Genomic DNA, 10,766 nt, shown 5'->3' on the forward strand with positions numbered 1-10,766 from the left:
GATAAGGCTGTTTCGTCGCTTCTTTGTATACAGACATGACTCGATATTGGGATAAATGTCTTGCAAATACATTCTCCTGTTGTCTGTCCACGCGAGAATTAAATAAACTCACATAATGAGAATTCAAAGCAATATTAGGTGACTTCCTGACTCCCTGCTTCTTGGAAATAGGTTTTGTAATGGTAGGACAATAATATTCTTGTGATGAGAGGTGCGTGTGAACAACATACTGATACGTGTATCATCTTTAGCCTCATACATTAGATCATCTAAAATGAAAATGAAACTAATCTTCAACATGTAGGTTAAGTGGAATATCTTTCACAAATTGAATATGGAGCATACATTTTTACAATTATGTAGTAGATTGGTTGCTATTCTGTGTAACACCATCTGATGTCAGGGATGGGTTTGATACGTCTTTTGTAGTAGAGTATACACAAACATAGTCTTGCCACAGCCACTGGGTCCCACGATGACAGCATTTCCTGGAGCATATAGTTACTCAGTTCTCGTCCGTTTGTTGTGGTTGTGATGGCCGTAAATTGGCGTTGGTTACTGGCTGCCCCTGGTTTCCAGCTGCTGTTGGTGGTGGTCATTGTCTGCCATTTCTTCTCCACCAAGGAACAAGGTCGTGAGGCTAGACATACCTTTTGGATGTTCATATTCATGTTGACACATTGTTGTAAACTGAACCATAACTGTCTTCACCCCACTGTTTGTACTTTTCGTAGATTTCCTCCTGGGATCCAACTATTAAATTGCTTAGGGTATCCTTTCCACTTGACAAACATTTCTTTCTGACCAGCTCTCTTCCTTCTCTTATGTCCGTCTCCACACGCCACATAGTGTCAGCTGATTTATCAACTTTCTGCAGTTCATTGCCATAGAAACTACCCTGTATAGGATCATCTGCCATTTCGTTCAACATGTAGATAGGTATCTCATCACGTTTGCATTGTTTTCTTACAAGGAAGATTTCCTCAGATTTATTGATAATTTCTTTGAAAATGGTATTTGAAATGAGAGATTCTTCTTTTTAGCCTTACGATTCATTTCCACTTTGGGATTGTCTGATTTCTTAAAGGCCCAATGCATACTTACGGTTGCTTCATGCTTCTTATTACTGTCTGAGGGGGTTCTATGCTTCTGATATATGTGTGGTCCGTCGATGTAACCGATCACAAGATCTTGCAAAATATCTAAATAATGATAAGTCTGCGTTTGGATGAAAAAGGTGAACATGGACTTCGTAAGGGTACGGATTACTTGCTCTGCATAGGAGGCTTTGGTTTCATTCTATCACATAATACCTGATGTCTTTCCTTCCTTTTTAAATCCTTCTTAAGTTCTCACTCTCTTATAATTAAATTCTCGCCCCTGATACGTTCTGATTATATTGGACATTGGGGTACTTGTAAATATTTCCTCAACCCCTTAATGACAGCATCTGGTGTTTTATTTTTCAAGAGCTCCACCCTCAGAAAACGTGTGAATACATTGATAGCTATCAGGAAGTATTCACACCATCATTGTCTACAGCTGGGTTAGATACGTCAGCTAAGTCCATATCCCAGCGGTCAATCAGACCGGTTCTAACCACTCTATTTTTCTTAGTCGTATTTAAACATATCAAATTTGCCTTCCATTTTAACCATGAATATAGCTTTGATGGCCCCGGAATGAAGCTCTATGTTTAGGATTAACATAAATTCTGTACAAATTTTCTTTCCCACCTTCAGCAGGCAAGGACCATAGAAATTATGTATCACTGACACGCATCTATCTCTCTGACCTCATTTCGCTGTATAAACATACTCTCAGGGCAACCAAAATGTCGATAGAGAACAAACTCGGAACAAACCGTTCACTTAAAACTCTTAATTAATGCTGCAGGCGAACCCATTCGACAGGCGCATGGTCAAAGAACACCCCCAAATGAAACGCGCAATAACTGTTTAACGAGTAGTATTTGCGTATCATTTAAATTACATGTGATATGCATAAATTCTAAGCTTGCAAAATATCAAAACTTTCAGTAGTTAATATCCCTAAAAAAGAACCCATCGCGAGTGAAGAGAGCTTCGGCCAAATTTCTCGGCACACAACTACCAGAAACAGCCATTGTTGACCTTTGGCACTCCACGCTGAGCGGCTTGCAGTAGTAAGGGTAACTTCATGATATGTTCGACAATAATTTGTGAAAAGAAAATTATAAACATCATCAATTGGATGAAAGACTATTACAATCCTTTTGATTTATCTAAATAATTTTCTGGAATTATCTACATGGATGTATGAGTCTTTGTAAGAAAATATCTTATGTTTATCAAGTTTGCAAATGATTTCGTTTTAAAAAAACTTTGAGACTTTGACAAGCGTAAGTGACACTAAACTACTGAACAAAGTTCAACGAACACTGAGATAAATGCTAAAATATTGGAAGATACGCAAAATCTGAACTGCTTTGCATTCTAGGTGAACCATTCAATAGTAAAATGATGCAAGTAACTAAGAAAGTAATCAAACTACTTGCAATTTTGTCTATCCTTGCTGAAACCGGAATGTCAAACATCGTGGCAAAATATGAAAGAGTTGGTAAGCTATCATCTAGAAAGAGATTCCGAAAGAGATTCACATTCAGAAGAAATTACATAATTTACTATATATCGTCACCTGTTGACTATTTTTTGACCTGGGTAGCAGACTTCACTCCAATGTTTTATATGTTTTCGTGATGGCACCGGTGCGTAGCATCAAATTTGTAAGTCTATATCCGAAATCGTAATCGATTCCACGCTCGATGATTTTCGAATTATTTTCTGAAAACAACGACAGCGGGAAGCGATATAACATTTTGATATGACATGATTATAACAACATAATATTGTGACTGAGTGAGTTGGGTTTAACGCCGCTTTAAACAGTGTCAGCTTAATGTGGGAGGAAAACCCGAAGTGATGCAGGTCTCAGACGTTTACCACTTCGGTGAAACCCACGAGCACGGGTATAGTGCTGACAAACCCAGAAACATAATCGGGGCTAACCGGGGTTCGAACCCACAATCATAGGTTTCTGGCCTGCCCAAGGGACGCAACTCTGCACAGCGAATCGCTGTGCCTTTGACGACTGGACAACCCGTGCCCCCGGACATTTTAGAAATATAATTTCTTTCGTTTGAGGGACGAATTAGAACGAAATTATTTTCTCCTAACGTCGGAAAGCACAACAAAGGGAGGTAACCTGGTTTCGTAATGGGTATATAAGTAAAGGCGGGAAGTTGAAACTTCATTCTCAGGTGCGGTGCAGTCGGGCTGGCTATATTAAACATGGACGCTGACAAGCCCATATCGGAGAAGTTAGATGAGATTCTTCGCCAATTGGAAAGATCAAAAGCCGAAATAGCGCAATCAGTTGAAGATCGTTTACTTGGTTTTCGTGAAGAATTTGAGAAAACGACCAAAGAGATATCCAAGTTGAAAGCTGATAAGGAATTTGTGTGGAAACGAGAAGGTTGTAGAATACAACACTCATTCAATACTGAAACTTTGGACAATTTAAATCAGTTAAAGTTTGCCTTAGAATTTAAGAAATACGACTACGCGGCGGAGCTTGTTGAGACTGAAAAAACTCGGATCGAGCAGAGAAACAAACTTATTAAGATTGCCGATACGTCGGAGGGTGGATGGGAGACTGTAAAAAATTATGTTGCACGAGATGTGGCGTCCGACTCCGAAGACGACAAGAAAATTACAAGAGCAGAAAATAAAGCTGTCAAGAAAATCAAGTCCAAGATGGGGCGTTCTGCACGCTGTCCGTACTATAGACCACGTGGTGGTCGTGCTCCTAGTGCTACTGTCTCTTCTGCAGAGCCAGCGGCAGTCAACAGCTTCTCCATGTTCAATCAGCCCTTTCGGAGGAACTCATCAAGTGGAGCGTGCTTCTCATGTGGGGGATTTGGCCATTTCAGACGTCAGTGTCCGATGTCCGGAGAACAACAACCCGCTCAGACTACAGGACGAGGAGGAGGATCTGCCCATTAATAAAGAAACTGACTCACAAGTTAAGTATGACGTAGGTCATAGTGATAATCTGACTGATGATTATTTTGAATATGAACAGGGCCATGCAGAAATCATTGTGAAGGATAGGCTAAAACAAAACATTGCTTTTTGGCGTCGAATCGGAAGTTCAGACTACGTCACTGATATCATAGAAAATGGATACAAAATTCCGTTTTATTCAACACCACCCAATACGGTTTTAGGCAACAACAAGTCTGCTAGATGGCACGAAGAGTTTGTATCAGAGGCTGTGTCTCAATTACTCAAAAAAGGTTTAGTGGTGCAGTGTGATATAAAGCCTACATTTGTTAATCCTTTGTCAGTGTCAATCCAATCTTCAGGTAAGAAGAGACTGATCTTAGACTTGTCATGGGTCAACAAGCATGTATGGAAACAATCGGTGAAATATGAAGATTGGATGACAGCCATGATGTACATAAACAAAAATGACTGGCTTGTAAAGTTTGATATTCACTCGGCTTATCACCATATTGACATATTTCCACTTCATACCCAATACTTAGGTTTCTCATGGGGGACTGGTCAAAAAATGACATATTACAAGTTTCTTGTTTTGCCATTCGGGCTTACATCGGCGCCTTATGTTTTCACCAAGGTGACCCGTCAGTTGGTAAAGTATTGGCGTTACAAAGGCTATAGAATTGTTACTTTTCTTGATGATGGTATTTTGTCCAGTGACTCTATGGCTAATACTACGATTATTGGAAATGCTGTCAAGCAAGATCTCATAAAGTCCGGTTTTGTACCAAAAAGTGAAAAATCTTTGTGGGCTCCATGTCAGGTTATGGAATGGCTAGGCTTAATAATTGACACGAAGTGTATGAAACTATCAATCCCTCGTCGGAAGGTTGATAAGTTACATCAGAGTATCATCCCGTTATTGAAAGGAAGCGGTATTGTCCCGGTTAGAAAAGTGGCTTCAGTCGTGGGGCAGGTGATAAGCATGAGTTTGGTTGTAGGATCTGTCGCTCAGCTCATGACTAGGGCTTTGTCTATGCAGACGGTGAGTATAACATCATGGAATGAGTTTGTTGTGTTGACACAGTACAGCAAACATCAACTCGAGTTTTGGTTACATGAGATAAATAAATATACAGAGAGAATATGGTGTGATCAGTCCATAGTAACGAGAGTGGTATACAGTGACGCCAGTAGTGTCGGCTACGGAGGGTATTGTGTACAGTTTGGTGAGGAACAGTCTCATGGGCAGTGGTCGGTGGAAGAAGCTGCGTTGAGTTCTACACACAGGGAATTAAAGGCAGTGTATATGGTTCTGCAGAGTTTTCTCCCTTTGCTGAAGTCACACAGAATCAAATGGTTTTCTGATAATAAAAATGTTGAATCGATTGTAGCTAAAGGATCTATGAAATCTGGGCTGCAAAGCATTGCTATGGACATTTTTAATCTTTGTCTCCAAGGTCAGATTCAGTTGGAAATGCAGTGGATACCCCGGTCAGAAAATGAGAGATCAGATTATCTTAGCAAGCTTGTGGACACGGACGATTGGGGAATCAGTGATTTTGTATATCAGCACATACAGAGTATGTGGGGTCCATATGATATAGATGTATTTGCCTCGTATTATAACAACTAGGTTGCTCGGTTTTATTCCATATATTTGAATCCTGGATCATGTGGAGTGGATGCATTTACCATGAGTTGGTCTGAAGGCAACAATTGGATAGTGCCACCTGTTTATTTGGTATCTAGGTCATTACGGCATTTGAGAATGTGTCAAGGCAGGGCTACGTTGATAGTTCCTGTTTGGTATTCAGCTACTTTTTGGCCATTGTTATGTCCTAGGGGAGAGTTTGTTTCACAGGTGAAGGAAGTGGTTTATCTGCCTACTTACAAAGATGCATATGTCCCAAGCAGACAAAGCAATGGTCTGTTTGGTGTTCATGATTTAAATTTTATCATGATGGCGATTCGGGTTCAGTTTTGATTTTCCTGTTACAGGTGTTTTTGATCATGTGTTTGGTGACGAGATAGCAGAGCTACCGCCGAGTGTGAAGGAATTAGCCAAAGCAATACCGGGACTGCTTAATCATGCCAGAGCGACTTCCACGTGCAGAAAGTACAAGTATGGTTTCCGTGCTTGGAGAAAGTGGGCTGTTTCTAACGGTATGCCTGTAGGGTTACCGTTATCTCCCTTACATTGTGCGCTTTATTTGCTGTCAGTTATACAGCGGTCGGGTTCTTTTTCGCCCGTGCAGTCAGCGTTTTATAGTATTCGACACTTTCATGTTATTGTTGGTTTGCCCACCCCCACGGACAACACGTTGGTGATAAATTTGTTGGAGGCAGCCAAACGGAAGTTAGTTAAACCCGTTAAAAAGAAAGAGCCTATTACGGTTGAAGTACTTGAAAGGATGTTTGATTGCAAAATGCAAAACCAAAATGTATATAATTTGAGAACTGTGTGTATGTGTTTGCTTGCATTCGCAGGTTTTATGCGGTCTGCTGAGGTGCTTAATATTAAGCATGGCGATTTGTTGTTTTTTGATTCTCATATGAGAATATGTGTTTATAGAAAGGTCCAAGACCGATGTATACAGAGATGGAGCTTGGTTGGTTATTGGTAGAACAGGGACAAAGATGTGTCCTGTGAAGTGTATGGAATGTTTCTTGGAAAAATCTGGATTAAAGAAAGAAACTAAATTCAGAAACTTATCTTTTCAGAAATCTGTCCAAGACCAGTGATGGCTATATATTTAGAGCCGAAAACAAACCGATGTCTTATACTCGGTTGAGGGAATTATTTATTGAAGCCTTTAAGCCTTATGTACGTGACATAAAATGCTACGGTTTGCATAGTTTGAGGTCAGGTGGAGCAACAGTGGCAGCCAATAGAGGCATCCCTGACAGAATGTTTAAACGACATGGTCGCTGGAGGAGCGAGAGTGCCAAAGATGGCTATGTTAAGGACAGCATCGAAAATAGATTAATAGTGTCTCTTTCTTTGGGGCTTTGAATTGCCCGTTCTTTGTTTCCTCAGTCAGTGCACCGTACAGTACCCCAATATGTTGTAGTTGTGTATTTTGTTGTGTTAAGGGGGAGAAGGAGGAGAAATATAATTTCTTTCGTTTGAGGGACGAATTAGAACGAAATTATTTTCTCCTAACGTCGGAAAGCACAACAAAGGGAGGTAACCTGGTTTCGAAATGGGTATATAAGTAAAGGCGGGAAGTTGAAACTTCATTCTCAGGTGCGGTGCAGTCGGGCTGGCTATATTAAACATGTTCGGTTATCTATGATGCCGTTTGGAGTACACGTCGGTTGAATCTATATTTTTTATTATTTATGTGTGTAGTACCTGCGGCTGTCAATATGATGATCAGGATGTTATGCGTTGCTTGCAAGTTGTGCTGGCGAGCCATGATAATACGTCGTGAGATGGATCGGTATCCATAGTTGAAATCTCGAACACTCCAGTTGTGAGAGTATGGATTTGGGATATACTCTGATGAGTATGCGCTGACGAGCCATTAGAATACGTAATAAGGCGTCGATGCCTGTGTATATGTACACGTTGAAAATATGAAGCATCGAATCTATATTCATGTAAATTACGGTTGGTTGATGGTCATGATGCTGGTGATGTCCCTGATGCGGACGATGTTCATGATAATGTGAATACTTGTTGAAGAATAAACTGCGGTCAGTCAGTGCACCGTACAGTATCCCAATATGTTGTAGTTGTGTATTTTGTTGTGTTAAGGGGGAGAAGGAGGAGAATATCAAAGGAATATATTAGATGTTTTTAAAACATTTGTTACCAAAATACTTGGTGATTTTGTACCCAAGAAAATATAACTAAACCTATATTATCATTTTTATTTTTTCATGCTTATTGCAAACAATGAGCACAGGATTATCATAAAACATTTCATCAAGTTCATAATACAGTTCGTGGTACTTGAGTGAGGTCAGTCCACATTGGCAAAACTCATATTGATTGTTTGGTTTCGATAGGAAAGTGACTCTTGTCACAGAAGAAGAGGCCATTTGTTTTACCTAAGTTGATTGTATTGTTTTGATAGGAAAGTAGTCATAAAAGTAATGTGTATTTGGGAAACTAATATACAATTATTCTGGGTACAAGATCACATACCGGTTTGTGTATTGTTTGTTGTTTAACGCCGCACTCAGCAATATTCTAGCAATATGACGACGGTCTGTAAATAATCGAGTCTGGACCAGAGAATCCAGTGATTTACATCATGAGCATCGATCCACGCACTTGGGATACGATGACATGCATCCACCAAGTCAGCGAGCCTGACCACCCGATCCCGTTCATCGCATTTATTTTGAATTTTTCTGCATCACACTGACTGATAGACGAAAACCTGTTGACCACAGTTCAACAGGTTTTCCTTTAGAGACATGCATGAGCGTCACTTTCACACACCTGAGCACACTGCAACAAACCTGGAAAGTCCTGCCAGACTCATTTGATTGGTTAGAACCCAGGAACAAATACATGAGGTAGGATATTTTCCTTGTACTTTTCTCCAACAGAAGAGAACTGCAAGAATTGTCAATATATGTACATATATATATGTGCCCGATTCCTTTTTCAAACGATGACATTCTCTTATAAATATATGGCTACCTCGCCAGCTGAAGTGCAACCCCGGTTCTTGTGATTAAACAAACAATAATCACCTGCACTGTTATTCTATCATATTACAAGTATACTTTTGAATTGTTTGGTTTGGAAACAAACCACTTAATACACAACCTTATTGTCTATATGAGTTTTGTATGTATATGTTAAGGATCTTATCTATTTAGTTATTATTAATGGATTACTTAAATAAAACAATGACATCAAATAGTTACTTATTCACATAATTGATGTTCAGGTGAAAGATAATAATTCAAGACTGATCAGTTTCACTGTGCTGATGCAATAACCAATACCAAGTGTCTGTGCACATATTTATTGTGGAAAACATAACTACAGTCAATGCTCGTTAATCCGACACTCGTTAATCCGATAATCGGCTTTATCCGACACTAATCATGGGAACCGATTCAAACAGAGCTATTTAGACCCGTTTATCGCACTCCGACTCCGACACACCTCATTTGCAACGAATTACCGAAATCAATCATTAATTAGCTTCAATCCGACACAGTGATCAGCGTACTCCGTGGTCATCTGCCCGCGAGTCCACAGCCCGTGTTTTGATGCGAGGCGAGTCGTCTGGTAGCTGCATATTACAACAGTTGCAGAGATAAATTGTGTAAATGTGCTTAACAATAAACAATTAATGCTTTAAATAAAGAAAACAGGATTAATTTAATCACATGCTTAGAATACCTCAATCTCATTAAAGTCAGATACTAAATATAAAAATATAACTTAAAATTTTACAAGCTGCCGATGGATGATATCCGTTGGCGTATTGCGTGGGACAGAATTATTATAGTGAAAACAAATTCATCAGGTGTGTACATCGCGGATACATGAATCATATCCATTTGTACTCAACGTAACATCGCATGGTGATCCTTATATATAAGTTCAAATAAATGATACCGAGAATTGCAGGTGGCATGTTTATTTCTAGGTAGGTAGATACAATGCTATTCTATAGATGCAAGTGCATTTGATGATACATCAGTGACGCTCGAGTTGATTTTGAAAGCCCGGCCATGTCGGACTGAACACTTGTCAAAGAGACTACGTTGAGAGTATGAGGAAAAGTGGGTGGGTCAAATGGGGTTTAACGTCGCATCCAAGATTATTGCACTTATATAGCGACCTGAATGTACGTGTGTGTGTTTGTGTGGCTGCTTGTACTAGTCCGGACTGATGCCGATTTATACTGCTAGCTCACTGAGATACCACGCCGCAGACTCCGAGCCGACGAGTCCTTGTTTTAGCCCCTTAATGTCGTGCGCCAGACAGGGTAACAACAAGTACCGTCTTTTGGTATGACGCGGCCGGGGATCGAACCCCGGACCTTCCCCTCTCCGGGCGGACGCTCTACCACTAGACCACGGAGGCGGTCGTATTGGTAAAAGAGCTTCACTTTTACTCACGTGTCTGCGTAAAATACGACGATCAGTGACATCATAAAGTGGTATTCACTTAAACATAGTACTATTTAAAAGATGTAAACGCTATGCAGGACAGATGGAAATTTGTATCACGATAGTTGGAAGTACTTAAAACGATTCAAATCCTGTTGCGTTTACCGATTCCTCTTTTTTGTGTAACATCGCTCAGCAACGCGCACAGACTGTCCGAATGTTTGATGTTCAAGCGATTTACTCGCAATAACCTAATTATCCTACACGTGTTTTGGTTTGTGATTGTCATTAAAGCCATGTGTGTATGTTGATTAATAAAATGTATGTATGGTCGTCGATGATGGAGTAATCTGCCAATAGTCACCGTGATCCGTCTTGACCCACCCCGGCCCGACTTTCAGGCTATCCCGCATTAAAAGGATAAAACAAGTTATGACAGCATGTTCGGCTCGGAGTCAGTATGATGTATCTGAGTGGGGTATACATGGCTATCAGCGGCAAGGTATCTCAGTGGGTTAGCTGGCACTACAAATCCAGCACACACACGTCCACGCGCATGCAGGTCGCTTCATAAGTACAATAATGTTAAACCCCGTTTCACGTAGAAATGGTACCCCTATTGACACCCTCTGA

At 40.3% G+C, this 10,766-nt stretch overlaps 1 long non-coding RNA gene across 1 annotated transcript; it reads left to right on the top strand.

Annotated features, from left to right (window-relative positions):
* The first annotated feature begins 6,049 nt into the window (after positions 1 to 6,049).
* On the top strand, positions 6,050 to 7,776 carry LOC125380048. Its single transcript, XR_007221034.1, has 2 exons — positions 6,050 to 6,209; positions 6,768 to 7,776. It is a non-coding gene; the product is annotated as an uncharacterized LOC125380048 (long non-coding RNA).
* The last annotated feature ends 2,990 nt before the right edge of the window (positions 7,777 to 10,766 follow it).

Source organism: Haliotis rufescens, unplaced genomic scaffold (assembly GCF_023055435.1).
Source record: "Haliotis rufescens isolate VD_foot unplaced genomic scaffold, xgHalRufe1.0.p SCAF_15, whole genome shotgun sequence".
Taxonomy (NCBI): domain Eukaryota; kingdom Metazoa; phylum Mollusca; class Gastropoda; order Lepetellida; family Haliotidae; genus Haliotis; species Haliotis rufescens.